The following is a 16,376-nucleotide window of genomic DNA, read 5'->3' on the forward strand; positions in this document are numbered from 1 at the left end:
AACATTCTCTACTCTGCTTAATAAAATGCACTAAAGTAGAAACAACAAATCCATCTTTAACTGCCATAAAACACATTTCCGTAAAAAGCTACTTCTTCTTTTAATGCATAGAATAGGATTTATGGTATCCCTGATAAAGTAGATACCAATATCCTTTGAAGAAACAAAAACTGTAAAATAGTTATCTAAAAACTGTTTCCTATAACACAAACACTCATAACGATCTTCATCAACCAATTTTTGAAGAAACACAACACTATCCTCAGTTAAAAAACAAGAATCTTTGGTGGTGGTCATTCTGCTTGTAACTTTTTTAGGTTGGTTGTATTCACTCAATTCATCCAATCTTTTACATGCTTGAGCCAATGAATTATGTTTGCTTCTTACCAATCTTTTCAACTTCTGAAGATAGTTTTCAAACTTAAAGGCAGATAACTTATCAAGCGAGACACCATAAAACTCTTCATCATCACAAATATGTAAAAGTCCATGTACATTGTATACACAAAACAAATCACCATAAACCTCACTAGAATTCATAACAAAATACTGAATAAGTTGTCGAGCATTTTTCAGATTAGAATTTCTCATGGCATCATCACTTTCGCATAATAACCTTATAGCAACAGACAGACTTAAAAAATGCTTGTAAACAGAGCTATCTACAATACCCTTCAATGCAACCATACCAGTATAAAGCAAAAAGGATCTGAGCTCGGTAGCTTTCCATCGATCAAGTTCAGTTAGTGTTCTTGGCTGTCTAACAAGCTCACTTGGTAGTTTACCATTTAAAGCAACAAGCTTTTCAGAAATTTGATTTAACATATTAGCAGACAATTTCCCTTTAGTTGTTCCTTTGATAGTTCCTTTAAGGAAATACAGCAGCCTACGCATACATCCAAGACACACTAAATGCATGTAGTTAAGTGGAAACATATTAATAAAATTTACAGATGTAACTTCTCTTAAAATTGTTTTACTGAGTTGATGTGATCTTCCATTTACATCTTCTTCAAAATACTCATCATTATTAAATTTTTGGCTTATCCTTAAAACAACACCTTCTTCACTTACTGAGAAAACAATTCGATTGCTTATACTTTTACCTACTATGGTACATCTCTCACAGGAATGGAAGCCTGAGTGACAAACAATACCTTTTAATAAAGCTCGGGCAGGAGCATCACAAATAAACATTAACTTCGTAATTAACATCATTTATAGCAATAAAACTGTCTTGCAATTCTATTAATTCTTTAACAAATTCTCTTAAATAAATATCACAGGGTGGTTTACTATTTCCACAATAAATTCCAACAAGAAAGGGTTCGAATTCAAAAATAGATACTGCAATCGGCCACAATTGGGTGGAACTGGATTTAAATAATGGGAGGCCATCTATGTTAACAGATAAGTTTAATGTAGTTTCTGTAATAGAATGAAAAATAATTTGATTTGAAATTTCTTTTCTTAAACCAAGATAAGCATATTCTCCATGTCCGACTATGTTAACGGAAGGAATGTTTCTTTTTATTTTTAACAGAGTTCTAGAGTCTCTGGGCACTTTGTGATGATATTCCAAAAAAATTTTTAAAATTTCATTTATACAAGTTTGCGTACAACTGTTTTTTAGAGTCCAATCCTGTAATTTAGAACAGAGAACTTCATCATATAAACTATTAGTTCCAAACTCCAGCAAATTTTCAAAACTACCACTATCACTGGCAAGTCCATCTGATGTTTTATATTTAGCATTTGCATCCTGAGTATTACTGGCATCTTCATCTGATGAAGCATATTCATTACTTGCTTTTCGAATGTTATCATTCTTAATGCAACTGAAATCTGAATAAAAAAATGTAGGATTTTGAGGTACTTCAGACATCAGTAAAACAGCTGCACTGCGTGCTCTCCATGCAGAAGATAAACTAAAATGATATAACTAGCCTTAAACCTACTGCTGACCCAAATAAACTAATTAAAGAATACAAAAAACCCAGTTACAGAACACAATTACAGACTAAGAAATTATCTCTCTTATTTGCCTATAATTATTGCAGCTCTGCTTATTACTGGCCGTCCACATTATCAATAAACCAATATATTTCACACAAAAAACGAAAAAGTACCGTTTACAATATCATAAAAAATATCTCCTTTTGTGAAGGGATATTCAAATAGTATAAAACTAATTCAAAGCAGATACCTTAAAAAAAAAATTAAATCAAATAACAGTCAAATAACAACCAAAAAATAAAAATAAAGAAATTAATATTGAAAAGGAATGCTTATGGTATTATAAAATTAATATATAATAACATTAATAATATTAAATATTATAACAATAATGATAGCAATAAGAGATTAAAATATAATGATAATAAAATAGAAATAATAAAATAGTAAATAATGAAAGATTATAACTATTAGCAATAATAAAAATAGTAAGATAGAAAGTTTAAAGGAAGTACGTAATATTATTGAGTAAAGGCAAAAAATTATTAAACATCTGTTCAATTTTTTATTAATATTGTAACATTATTGACGTGGTATTAAAAACAATCCAAATTTATATCCTCTAATAGGTAGATAAATTTATTTTCGTGGTTACTATTTTTAATAATATCTAATTCCGACAATGGTGTTGACTCTATATATATTGTCAACACCACCGTCGAATATAGACAGAAGAACTCCTAATGTGTACTTATTATAAAATTAATAGTTACATCACCTTGTATTTGGATAAGAACGCTTTTGCGTGGCAAATGGAGAATCTTCAGACATCTGAAATGAAAAAAAAAAGAAACGAATCGGATTAAGTTTGCCAGATCGGATCGGAATAATATTTCGGATTATTTATTGAATTTAAAATCCACAAAAACGGATCAGATAATTAATACGGATTACTTTTCGGATTAAAAATTCAAAAACACGGATCAAAATACATTTTTAGGTTATGGACTATTTATTGAAATATTTGCCTCAATATTTCCTTAATATTTGCCTTCATAAAACGTGATAGTTTTTGATGCATATAAACAGTTTCCGAAAATGAACTAATTATTTTAAAGTTATTTGAAAATTTTCCTTAACATTCGTCTTAAAAATAAATGATATTTTAGAGGCATGCATAAAGTTTTCAACAAAAGAACTATTTATTTGCCTTTATTGTTGAAATGAACGTAACAATTTTTCAAACTAGTTTTTATCTCTATTTCTATTTTTATTTCTATTACTATTTATATTTACGTAGAAGAAATATAACAATATAAGTTTTATCGGACCAATCCACTAATTGAAGCAATCCGCAAAGTGAATTAATTCGCAAAGGAATTCGATCCACAAAAAAATTTAAAAAAAAAAAAAAGCCCGCAAAAATTCAGTTTGAAATATTCTTAACTTTTAAATCAAAGTAATATAATAATGGCTTACCGTAATAAATGTAATTGAAGAATAGTAGAGTTGATCTGTTGAACGAATTGTTGTAGGTTAAGATTTCCAAATAAAACTGATTGAAAATAAAAAAGAAATCCACCATTTATAGGACACTCGCATAATAAAAATGTAATTTTTTTTGACCGCACTATTTAATGGTGGCGCGAACGGAACGCGATTCGTATAATTTGCTAATTAAATTAAAGTTAAATTGATTCGTAAAATAAATCACGTTTTAAATACGTTTAGAAAACGTGTCAAATACTACGTGATATTTGCAACGTGTTTTAATACGTTCAAAAAACGTTAAAAAAAACTTTGGACGGAAACACGAATAAAGTACGTGACTAAAACGTTTATATTTCGTGGCGTGCTTACTGGGATATAAAAACTAATTCTGTGATAGTGCTTGCTTCCTTTTCAATTTCTCAACAGCCATCTGTTGTTCAGTAGTAATTTGATTAAATTCAATTTTTTCACAGTGTTCACCTCTAAGTAACTCATATTTAACAAACTTATATCATAAATGTCTGATAACATTTTTGGTGGTTAATCATTCAGTTGTTTTGGAATATAAATATCATCATAAGGAGGTATAATCGATAAAATTGCAGGTTTAGAATTACACAGACTAATTTGCTTGAAAAATATGTCGACTTGTTCTTGTGAAGGTCCTTTACATTTTCCAAAACACAACTGTTTACTTTTTTTTTTACGAACATGTTCACTAGGAGTTGCACAGTTTTCTTTAAGTGTGCTGTTAAACTTTCTTTTAAGCGTATCTAGTGATGTAATGTCAACTACTTCAGCATAAGGTACTGATTTCAACAAAGTAGGCATCATCCAATAGGCCTTTTCTTCAGATACAGTTTCAGCGTCTCTAATTCTGACAGTTGCATCATTAAAAAATAAAACAGCTTTAATGCGTGAAAAAGACTCACCAGAGCAAGCCATGCAGTTGCAGTGAGCAGATAGTACATCACCATTCATATAAACTATAATCCATGCTGATGTTGGTTGCTCATTTAATCGTTGAGATTGCAAAACCTAAAAAATAATTTAGTTTTATACATCTGCTGCTACATAACTTTTGCACCAATGTATCAAAGTAGTATATGAAGCTTATATAAAAGAGAAGTAAAATTAAATCACCTTTCCATGAACCAAACATATACATTTATTACTGAAGAGTTTTATGCCAACATCTCTCACCCAACCACCGAAGAAATATTTATACGGTTCTAAACTTTTAAAGCATTTAAGTTCTTCTTTGGTTACAGGGCTTGGTGCAAACAATAAATATGTTACAATGTCAGCATGGGAGATTTTAGGATAGAATTCTGTTGTAGTTGCAGTTGACATTTTGATTTCGTAAGGTCTCTAATGTGAACGCTACAGAAAACGTAGAGAAGCTCCGAATGATTTTGTCTTATTAAAGCTTGAGTTTTCTTGTAAGAACCTGAAATATTGGATCCATAACTGTATCTCTGACCGCGTCAGTTTCGAATATCAAAGAATAGCCTTGCAATCACATCAGTGATAAGCTTAGCTATATCAACATCTTTCTTCTTCTCGGAAGCTTTGACTTAGAAGAATCGTTCTTTGATATGCCAACGATTAGTTTCTCTATCATAGAGAAGTAAAAGAATAACAAAGGTTATTTGTTCAGTTTGAGGTGTGTCGGGAGTACCGTCGATTATAATGGTGAAGTAGATAGCATCCTGAATTTCTTAGACAGCTGCATTTCGGATGACACTCCCACGTTCTCTGATGAACTCATTTTGAGATGACAGAGAAAGGTAATGAGCATTCATTCTGGAGCCCTCTTGTTGATGGCGGCTTACATCTTCCAAGTGGAATGCAATGACGAGATTGTGGTGACCAATAAGCTTCATACTGGCAAGAATATTTCCATTTCCCTTTCTATTCAAGTGTGTTTTTTCACCTGCAAATATGATTGTGTATAATAATTAAAACTAATTAATTACAATAATTGTATTAATAATTAAATTGATATTGAGAGAACCTAATAATAAGTTACTTAAAAAAGCTATATTCCTAGAAGCCAAGAAAAGAGTCACATCCAGTATTCCATCAAGAATTTTCCTCCATTTAGTTGACGCAGAATTAATTCGCTTTTGGAGCTCTGAATCTATACCATTGGAGCAGGTGAGACGAATTGATCCCTCTTTCCAATTCATATAGAAGTTTTGATGCAATAGATCTGTTCCCAGTGGAACCGCATGCTTTTTTTCGCAATGCGTTTTAGATCTTCCGAAGGAGCAAATTAAAACAGCGCTTTTATAGCAAATGCTGAGATAAAAACAACTTTTGTTGCTTGTTATAAAAATTTAAATATCAAACTCAAATGTTAGCTTTTAGTGAAAAAAAGATTAATAGAGATTATTGTGCTGTTTTTGGATGCCGTTACTATCGGAGAAACGATGAAAAAAGCTATTGGCATAGCACTTTCCGGTATGATTAACTATATATATCAAGCATACGGTGGTTCATCTTCAGATCGATATATTGTCGAAACATCAGGTTACCTCGACACTTTAAATGCAGGAGATGTTGTAATGGTGGATAAAGGATTCAAAATCAATGATCTTTTAATTGCAAGGAAAGTTAAATAAGTAATATCACCATTTGTTTTACAAGCAAAAGGAAGTTTACCAGTAAGTTAACTTCTAAAACTGCCCTGATAGCCCGAGCAAGAATTCACGTAGAGCGTGCAATTGCTCGCGTAAAAGACTTTCGATTGCTGCAAACACCTTTACCGCTGAGTATTTTGATTTGCTAGACCATATCTTTATTATAATTGCAGCTATTACTAATTTAGCACCCCTTTAATTGATTACAAGAATCATAACAATATTTAAATTTTAAGACATTTTAAAACATTAAAATATTTTATGTCTAACTAATTAAAATAAATGTATTTAAAAAAATATATTTTTAGTTTACAGCTCTTATTTTGACCTTTAGTAATATTAAATGTTATGAAATAAAAAAATCTATTTTATCGTCAATTAAATCATTATCACAAATTTTAAGTAAAGTTTCATTCAAAACAGACTCTACAGTATTGGAGATCACTTCGTTTATCATATATGGTAAGATAATAGTTTCGTAAAAATATTCAATTCTTATAACAATTCTTATAACACAACTTTGCCAAAAATCAAACAAAAAATGAACACGATAACTATATAAGTCTTTTGAAGTTCTAACAACAAAATCACGAAATGAAAATACGGTTTAAGCCATTTGACACTGCACTTGACAATAATTAGAATGTTGAGGATCAAGTACATTTGTATTTTTTTCAATTGTTAAACATGTGCCTTTGATAGCGGCGAATTCTGGAATTATTAACCCTATCCTGCACAGCACCCAATTTTTTTTAAATTTTTGGTTTTCACATTAAAACATTGTCAAATGGGATGAAATTAGATGCTTTAGTCAACCAAAAAAAAAATATTTATTTATGATTCGAAAATATTGAATGTGTAGTATAGTACACGTTGTACACTTTGGGGTACATATGAATGAATAGCCTACTTACGTAAAAAGGAAATAAAACGAATAAAAAACATCAAATATAGCTATTGAAATAAATGCCATTTTAAATATATATATATAAATATATATATATCTCGTATATCAATATAAAAAAAATCAATAAAAATAAAACACTTTTTCCTTTTTCAATAGTAAATAGGCCTATATACAATAAATATGACTCGCATACGGCACTAAATATATATTTATAGAGTAATTAATACAAAAAAATGTAAAAAAAAAACATTGTAGTTATTTCCATGCTATAGCTAGCGTACAGTTGTTTTGAATGGTAGGCAATAAAACATTCTGGATCATTCTTTATGCATAAAGATACCATTTTTTGCAAATGAATATAGTTTTACTCTTACAGCCAGAAAGTTTGCATCTCTGCATACTAAAATTTTGTCTATTTCGCATAGGGAGATGATCAATTCTATCATACCTAATATCCTGAACTACTGCAGAAGTAATTGCTCTGCCAATAAGCTGAGGAGAATCAGAATTCATCAAGACTTGAGCTAGTTCTAATTTATACTTTACTAAAGACCTATCATTTTCACTTGCTCTATTACCATACTTAGCTTTGTACAATTGCCAAGAGTTGATTACAGCCATATCAATAAAATGAAATATAAGTCTCTTATACCATTTTCTTGACTTATGAAATATTCTATATAAAGATAACAGCATATCTGCTTTATCTAGTCCATCCATACATTGGTTATAGTTCTTGACTATAGTTGGACATGAAACAAAAACATGCTCTTTTTTTGATTTATCATATCTCTTGACTTGCGTTATTGGTTCGATGGAATGTATGTTAGACGCAAGGAGGACAGATTTGTTATCAAACCATTTGCAAACAATTAGTTCAGAATTCTAATCTAATCTGTAATCTACCGAACCTCTGCCTTTGGTTTTCATTTCTTTGTCTATAAGTAAAGGACATTTTCCAGACCTGTTGACCTGCAATGTGCAAGTTCCAAATAAATCTCTGGCTTTCAGCTCTACTAACAAGTCTGGGGAGGCAAAGTAATTATCGAAAAATACAACAACTTCTTTGGGTAAAGAGGCACATAACCTCAAAACTACTTTCCCTGATTCCCCCAAGGTGCTATTAATCTGAGTTACATTTTCTTTAAGATCGCCTGCCATTTCAAATTGATAAATATACCCACTTGTTCCTGCCCTCGCCCAAAGCTTATAGCCCCATTTTTTTGTTTTTTTTTTCATGTACACCTTCTGATGATGGTGACCTTTAAAAGGAACTATTTGTTCATCAACACACTGATGACTCTCAACCTCCACATATTTTTTAAAGTTATCATTAAGAATAGTTATAAGGGGTCTAATTTTAAAAAAAGGATCATATCCTAATTGACCACGTTTTACTTCTAAACTGTTGTCTGAAATATGCAGTACACTTAATATGGCCTCAAAACGTTTCACTGTCATAACGTCAGCAATTTGGGCAATACGCGTCTGTTGAGACCAATACATACGTCTCTGAGGAAGTTTCATAATACTCATTTGCATCAACATGCCAAAGAACTGCCTAATATCTTTATGTGTTATAGTTTTCACATTTGTCAGCGATTTTAAATGAATATACTTGTTACTCTCTAAAACAAATAAATCAATAAGGTTAGCATCAAATAACAAATCAAATAAAAATAATGGACTTGGATTTTCATTCTCCAATTTAAGAACCAATGAAGATGGATTGCATTCAGCAAAGTGCCGATCTCTTTTCACCCAATGCCACATTCTCTGACGTCTGTCCGACGTTATTTCAACGACTTCATCTAATTCCTCTGATTCTTCATCCGAGCTCTCAGATACTTGGTGCATTAGATCCTGAATATTATCAGGAGTAAACTCTTCATCTGAATATCTGCAAGAGCTTCATCTTCGGATCCACTTGGATAGTCATCTAAGAAGGCGCTAATTTCGTTGACAGATAACGATTTTCGTCGCTTTTGACGTTTGCTGGGAGGTTCATTGCTGAAAAAAAAACATTACAAGTATAGTAATAAAATTTTATATTAGTAAATTCTGTAAAAAGTAGAGCAATTAAAACCATTGGCTACACCAGGAAAATATGAATGGTTTTAGTAATTATAAGTACTAAACCTCAAATAATCTAAAATGTGATAGTTTTTTTCATTTGCGTTGAGCCTAATTGCTAATAAAATTCTACGCATTTGTTGGCTGATTGGTAACCATAACTGCGCAATGTGTAGTACAATACACATTGCAAATATATGCAGTTTTTACTAATAAAAAAAAAACAGAAACCTTTGAAAAACTGACCTAAGTTGTTCTTTATATATTTATTAAAAATAATTATCACTAATATTACGTAAGTTTATAAATTTTACCTTTTATTTTATTATTATAACATGCTTACCTTGTCGAAGCAGCGTGATCCATCTTGAACCGGCAATATCTAATGTTATTGTTTGAGGAGCGCCATCTATTGACAACGGAGGAAAGTTTCATCCCCATGGCAACAGAAAATAGCGTCGTTTAGACAATTACGTCACTCATGTTGATATTAGAAGCATAAAAGCAATGTGTAGTTTACTACACGATGTGTAGGATAGGGTTAACCCTCTATGAGTCCAAGAACACATAACCTCTACACATCCACTGCAACAACAATCACAATGAACAAGGGAATCAGGTGATGCACTGACTATTGGTAAGTCTTTATTTACAAATAAACCACACTCAGTCACTTTCGTAAATCTGTAATTTTTTAAAATTTTCTTCGAATTTTTTAAGTATGCTTCGAGTACATTTTTTCATGACGTGATCCCCAGGAAGTAGCTTTCATTTTAAAAACTTTTGGCTTACATAATACGCCAATGATAATGGATGTTACTTTTTCTGGACATAAAATCTCTAGGTCATTTTTTACTTTACGAACAATACTATAAACTTTTGATGCAGTGACTCTGCCTTTGCAGTGTTAATGCCAATCATTATTACGTGACTACTTTCTTGTTAAGTGTTCTAGTTCAGAAGTTTCGCCAAAATTTGTAGCTAACTGTTTAAATAAAACTTTACGTGCAATCTTACAATCTATAATATAATTCCTACAGAAATGCTTAACGTCGTTTCGTCATTAGTTACTAGGCTTTGAATTAGTTACCAGGCCTTGAAAGAGTGCGTTCTCTAAATGAACGCGGTCATTGGAGAAAGATCTTTTAAGCGAGTAAAAAATTTTTTCTTTTGGAATTTAATTATTAGTTTAGATATATTACATAAAGAATCATATTAAGATAAATAATCATCGTTAAGATCATATTATAATTGAAGTAGGTGTATGAAATAGCTATATATACATTTTTATTAGATAAAGTACAAAGGATTTAAATTTTTATTAGCTAGAGTACAAACGATTTAAAGTAGAAATAATTTGAATTTTTTAAATTGTTTAAATTTTGTTTGTTTCAGTTTTTCTTTTGGCAGTTTAATTTTTATTATTTTATTTTTTAGTAGGAAAATAAGGGTATGGATGTTATTTAAAGTTATACTCATGCTATTTCCATAAAAGTGTTATTTCTATTTTGAAATTTCTGTGATGCTATTAACTATTTTTGTTCTTTTTTAGTAAATTTAGAAAAATAAATTAAAATTTTGTGCCAACACTGACATGGCATGTCACATGTTATTGTATGTAAAGGTGAAATTTTGTTATGAGGATTACAGTTCTTATGAAAAAAAAAAAAGAAGGTAAAGAGTATTGTTTGTAAATATATATTTTGTTTACTTCGAATCTTTTTAAACTTTCTCGCGTCATTTTTAAAATTTTTGTTTGCACACGTTTATTATTTGCATCTATGCTTTTTTGATATGTATGTGTATGTGGTAATAAGTAAATTATAGTTGTTTGATCAATGTGTTTTTATAATTATGTAAAGTATTTTTTTTGTTTAGTTTGTGTATGTGTTAATGTGTCATATAATTGTTTTAAAAATGTGTTTAAATATGTATATAAGGTATATATTTAACCTTACATACTTATTTAAACACATTTATTGTGTTTATAGTTGGTACATAAGTTTATATTATGTTGGTTCCGTGTTTTCAAAGTCCTGTGACTCAGTAAACGCGTAGAGCAAGATTTGTCAACTTTGCCAGTCAAGTGATTCACTTTTAACCGAGGGTTACACAATAGTGTTTAGTGTGAAACTGTTACTGCTTTAGGTCTTGCTGTTTTCAAGCCTTTATTATCAAAAATCGTTCTAAAAATACTTTATAATGTCTTTTAATATTATTCTGCGCAATTTTTTCAGAGGGGTGATGCTGGCTGGCATAATCAATTGGTTCACAACCCTGAACGTGGTACATTGGTTAGAAATCATGTTACATTATCTCAGTATTACAATTATAAAGTTTTAGTTAGACAATTTTTTTCTTCAGTCTTTTATGGCAAAAAAACTGTTTCACCAATATGCTGTTGATGCGTATGTTAAAATTGAAGGCCAGCGCCTAGCTTTCATCAGAAATAGCTAAAAGAAACTGAGAAGCGAGCAGTATAATGTCTTACATGAACATGTAAACAATTAAATGCAATTAATAGGTTGTTAAAAGATATTTGCAACAACAACTTTCTGTCCGGAGGAAAAAATCATTCTTTTTGGTGGTGAATTTAGGCAAGTTCTGCCTGTTGTGAAAAGAGGACAACCAGCTGAAATAGTAGAATCATGTATAGTGTTCTTTGCATTTCCAATGGGTGCAGAAGTTTGCATTAGCTGAAAATATGCATGTACAAGATGGGGAAGGTGAATTTTCCCAATGGCTACTAAAGGGTGTTTTTTTTAGAGGTATAGAACTTTAAATTGCAATAAAACAACGATGGATTATTCGATTGACAAGAATTTTTTTTTATTAGAAAGATAATCTTGTGGCATTACATTTTAAATATAATTTCTGGCATATGACCGCCACGGCTGGCTCGGATGTAGTCCAATCTGGACGTCCAATTTTCGATGACTTTTTCCAACATTTGTGGCCGTATATCGGCAATAACACGGCGAATGTTGTCTTCCAAATGGTCAAGCGTTTGTGGCTTATCCGCATAGACCAATGACTTTACATAGCCCCACAGAAAGTAGTCTAGCGGTGTTAAATCACAAGATCTTGGAGGCCAATTCACAGGTCCAAAACGTGAAATTAGGCGGTCACCAAACGTGTCTTTCAATAAATCGATTGTGGCACGAGCTGTGTGACATGTTGCACCGTCTTGTTGAAACCACAGCTCCTGGACATCATGGTTGTTCAATTCAGGAATGAAAAAGTTTGCAATCATGGCTCTATACCTATCACCATTGACTGTAACGTTCATGGCTCTATACCTATCACCATTGACTGTAACGTTCTGGCCAATCATTGGTCCGTACTTCTTCATTTTTGAAGAAGTACGGACCAATGATTCCACCAGCCCATAAAGCGCACCAAACAGTCATTTTTTCTGGATGTAACGGTGTTTTGACATGCACTTGAGGATTATCTTCACTCCAAATGCGGCAGTTTTGTTTGTTGACGTAACCATTCAACCAGAAGTGCGCTTCATCGCTAAAGAAAATTCGCTTATGAAAATCGGGAACAACGGCAATCTCGTTTTGGGCCCATTTGACGAATCTACGCCTTGCTTGATGATCGTTTGGCTTCAATTCTTGCACGAGTTGGATTTTGTAAGCACGCATACCAAGATCCTTCCGCAAAATCTTGCATACAATGGATGGACACAGATCCAATTCCTGTGCTCGATGGCGGATAGACTCATTCGGATCTTCCGCAATGCTACGCTCTACAGTAGCAATAGCTTCTTCTGTACGCACCGTACGGCGTCTCTGGGGATGCGAGTTATCAATAAAAGTAAACGTGGTGCGAAAACGTTCCATGGTTAATCGAATTAACTGCTCTGATGGATGATTTTGTCGAGGATAAAATGGACGTAGAGCGCGATACGTATTCCGCACAGAACCATTATTTTCGAAATAAAATTGAACTGTTTGCAAGCGTTGTTCAGGCGTGAGTCTATTCATGATGAATTGCCAAACCAAACTGAGAATAAATCACTTGTCACCTGTTAAATCGGTCGCCATCTTGAACAGTAATGCCAACTTAAAGTTCTATACCTCTAAAAAAAACACCCTTTAAAACTTGGGAATGGAACAATACGTGTCAAAGAAGAGGATCCTTTAAAGGATGAATTCAAATACCAAATCAGTGCGTTATTAGAGAAAATGAATCGATTGTTGAAAAGATTTTTGGAGATGCTGATCAAAATGATTATTCTAAACGCGTGAATTTTAACACCAACTAATGTTGATTCATTATGAATCAATGAAGAAGTGCTTGAATGTCTGCCGGGTGAGGTCAAAATTTATTTAAGTGCTGACGAAATTGATACTGATGAAAGAAATAACTAAATGAAAGAAATAACTTTCCTGTTGAGTTTTTAAACAGCTTAACTCCTTCAGGTATGCCACCTCATTGTTTAAAGTTGAAAGTTGGTTGTGTAATTATGCTACTTAGAAATTTAGATCTCAAAGCTGGGTTATGCAATGGTACTAAAAGTAAAGTTTGTGTTTTTCAAAATAATTATAAAGATGCAGAGGTATTGTCAGGTGTTTTTGGTGGTAAACAGGTTTTTGTTCCTCGAATTTAGTTGGCTCAATCAGGTTCTAATTTACATTTAGTTCTGAAACGTCGTGAGGGTCATTCCACCCCAAGTGGTCCAGAGGTCCCCGCACTACCATCTCCGATTTTAATAAAATTTTGACTGTATGTTGTTAAACATGTTTCATGAACATTGCCAAAATTTCAGATCAAAATAATTATTATTTCAAATTTTGTGGTACTTTTTGTAAAGCTTACCCAAACTTCAATATCTGTCAGTAGCTAAAATTCGTATATTTGGGGTCCTATATTTTTGCATTGAAAGGGTAATATATCTTAAAAACGTGGTTTCTTTGTAAACCGAAGGTGCAGATCACAAATAATTTATTACAAGTTTCATATTATGTCTATATTTTAGTCTATGGTTCGCCAAATATCGTCACAAACGCAACACTATAAATATTTTTTACTTATTTGTAGGGTCATATCTCTAAAACTAAAAGTTTTTTAATATTGCTATTTTGTCAAAAGGTTCTACATACTGTCATAATGATATGGATTAAAAATTTGCTATTTTAATAATTTCTCTGCTGAGTTATTCTGAGTGCAATATGGCGAAAAAAGTAAAAAGCCCTAAAATAACGTGTGTTTGAACCCCTAAAACATGATGTGGGCAAATTTTTTTTGTTTTTTTAATTGTATTATTGGAAAGATCTTATTTCAAAATTTTAGAAACAATAAAAACTGTCTTGGAGAGATTTTACTTATGAACGAAAAAAACTTGGTCAATATATAAATTTTTTGAGTTTTACAATTTCGTCCTAAACATAAAGATTTATCATACTGCATCAAAATCAAAGCTTATTGTGCCAAAAATCAAAATATTTTAATGTTCAAAAAATATTTTTTAACATTTGCTTGAGTTATTTCTAGGGATTTTCGGGTCTGGGTACCCGTTTCTTTTCGGACACGGCGAGTCTGTGGCTGAATATCTGGTCTAAGACTCGGCGAGTCTCGTGATTTGAATGCCTGGAGTTGTTTCGGACGCATCAGGGTGTTTTTTGAATCCCTGACCTCTCTAGTCATCTGTATGTGATGCATAATAGCATGCTTAGATAATTCTGTAGTTATATTATCGCTAGGGCAACTCACGGTAAAAAAAGTTCATAAAATTAACGGTTGGATCAAAACTGTCAATTACAAAATAGTTGAGTAAATCTAATCCAGAAAGAGGCAAAATATAAATTATAATATTTTCTAATGTATTTTAAAACAATTTTGTATCATTTAAGAAACTCTTAAAGGTATTGGAAGTGTGCACTTTAAGAAAATATTAATATGGAACATGAGTTGACAATACGCTAAAGCCTATTAAATTAAATGTTGAAGCTTTTAGTAGAAACGCTTCTAATCTTGCAACATCCCAATTAGCAATTGATTTTATGTTAAGAAAATTAAAAGAATCTAATGGTACTTTAAGTAGAGAGCTTTTAATGACAACAAAAACTAGAATATATAGCCATTAAATTCAAGATTTAGAAGAGCTATTTTAATCTCTTCAATATGGTACTACGCCAAGGAAAAGAAAAAAACTTACAACAGATTTATTGAAGAGATTATCTTATTATCTATAAAATACTGCGGATAAATGCATGTTATTGGCAATTTAAAATACTAGAGAAGTTGAGGCAACTGACTATGGGCACCAACCAAAAAGGGGCGTTTGTTTTTTTGTTATATATGTATTTTTCTAAATTTTATTACGAAATTTTAGGCGACGATTACTCATATGCCTAAGAGCACCATCAATCCAACACGTCACAAATGCGGTCCTGGTTATATATGCTAAATCTAGTTTAACAATACAGCTTTTACAACACATTTTCTGCAACAAAAAACTAAAAATAAATATTTTTATGTTAACATATTGTTTCTTATCTACAAAAAAAAAAAATTGTGGTAAAAAAAATTCAGTTGTACGAAACTATAATCAACTTGATTCCAAATTACATATTTAAAATAGCTTTAAATTTGGAATTAATGTCTGAAACAACAATTGACGGTAAATTGTAATATCGATCTGTTGTAGAACTGATTGGATTTGGAATGACTGCAATAACATGCTGCTCAGGAACCCAACAATCGTCCTTGGTGCTAGGCCAGTAAAATAACTGAGCCATGCCATGAGGATGCATAAAATCAATGAAAACATCTTCCGGTTCTTCTGAAATTTCACAAACATGTCCAATCCACCAATGTACATCGTAAATACATGCAACAAAATTTCCAGGACTAAGATCAGACAGTGAAACTAATTTGGTTGAGTTGTTGTTGTAACTCTCATTAACGTTTGCAATAAAAGATGTATTGTCATTTAAAATACGACTGACACGAACCTGATTTTCATTTACAGGTACGAATTTGTGATTATCGCGAGTACCTGCAACTGTGTTTCCAGTACTAAATCGTTTCTCTTGATTGTCTTTAATATTGTCTACTTCACTATCAACATAAATAAATGAAATACCCGTGATACTTTCCTTGCAAAAATCATATAAATTTAAGGGCGTTAAAATTTGATTATCAATTGGCCGTTGAAGACTGGCTTGTGCTGCTAAACGCTTCACAGTTACTCCAATTCCATCACAGGGAGATTTTCCATGACTAGTTGCAAAGAAGTTCCATTCTGCTCTAATACCATAGTCAGTATAATGGTGACATAAATTCATAAAATT

The 16,376-nt window shown here is 31.7% G+C and overlaps 1 pseudogene; it reads right to left on the reverse strand.

The window, feature by feature from the left end:
* The window catches only part of LOC149888276 (uncharacterized), a 2,909-nt pseudogene extending 122 nt beyond the window's left edge, over positions 1 to 2,787 (reverse strand).
* Between the last annotated feature and the right edge of the window lie 13,589 nt (positions 2,788 to 16,376).

The sequence above is a fragment of the Hydra viridissima genome, unplaced genomic scaffold, assembly GCF_058129835.1.
Source record: "Hydra viridissima isolate aposymbiotic clone 2 unplaced genomic scaffold, HvirCarnegie_v1 scaffold_5, whole genome shotgun sequence".
In the NCBI taxonomy this organism is placed as follows: Eukaryota; Metazoa; Cnidaria; class Hydrozoa; order Anthoathecata; family Hydridae; genus Hydra; species Hydra viridissima.